At 41.3% G+C, this 863-nt stretch overlaps 1 pseudogene; it reads left to right on the forward strand.

The window, feature by feature from the left end:
• Positions 1-505: 505 nt before the first annotated feature.
• On the forward strand, positions 506-616 carry LOC130359986 (U2 spliceosomal RNA; annotated as a pseudogene).
• Positions 617-863: the final 247 nt, after the last annotated feature.

The raw sequence follows: 863 nt of genomic DNA on the forward strand, positions 1-863 counted from the left end.
GGAAAAGTTTGCTTCCTTCATTTTTGAAAAGCCACATGTCCAGTTCTAAGAGGGTGTATACACACTTATACCAACATGCTTTTATTCCCCTTCAAAGATTTCAGTTTGTTTTGGAATTGTTCACATTATAACTTGCATTAAAGGTGAACTACAGATCACAGCGGAAAAGATAAGCCCTAAAACAGCCCTGAATATGGAAAAACATAGAAGTTATAGGGGTCAGAATAAGCATACTTATTTTCTCGTAAACATTAGACTTTTTTTTAAAGTAGTACAATAATAGAAGGTATCTAAATATGGATATCATTTCAGGTCACACATTTAATATTTTGCTTGGTATTTGCTGCTGCATATTTTTCTACTCATTGAAGTCAATGGGTAGCGAAATCAGTTGAGTATTTTGGTTTCACTGACTTAAATGGGTAGGGAAATACGCAGCAGAAAATATGCACAAAATACGGCATGTGTGACCTTACCCTTAATCATATTGACCCACAGAATAAAGATAACATCGGCCTTTTGGCTAAGATCAAGTGTAGTATCTGTTCTTATCAGTTTGACCCGGTGGTCAGGATTATGCCGAATCAGGTGGATGGCTGCCCCGATGTGACCTGTTCCCTCCGGGTCTCGCCATGAAGCTGAGAGGGTCTAGAGCCGTGGTACTTTAGTGCCTCGGGGAGTGGTGACCCCGAGGTGCCGAGACTCACTGGGAGTATTGGCTCACTGAGTGGAAGCACTGGCACCATGAACTCTTCACCTTGTTGCACTCACCTCGGATCAGAGAAATTTTTATAGTTCCGGCCCGATGTCCGGGCAGTATATCTGCGCACATTCACTTATTTATTTATTTTTGTCACTGTGTC

Source organism: Hyla sarda, chromosome 2 (assembly GCF_029499605.1).
Source record: "Hyla sarda isolate aHylSar1 chromosome 2, aHylSar1.hap1, whole genome shotgun sequence".
Taxonomy (NCBI): Eukaryota; Metazoa; Chordata; class Amphibia; order Anura; family Hylidae; genus Hyla; species Hyla sarda.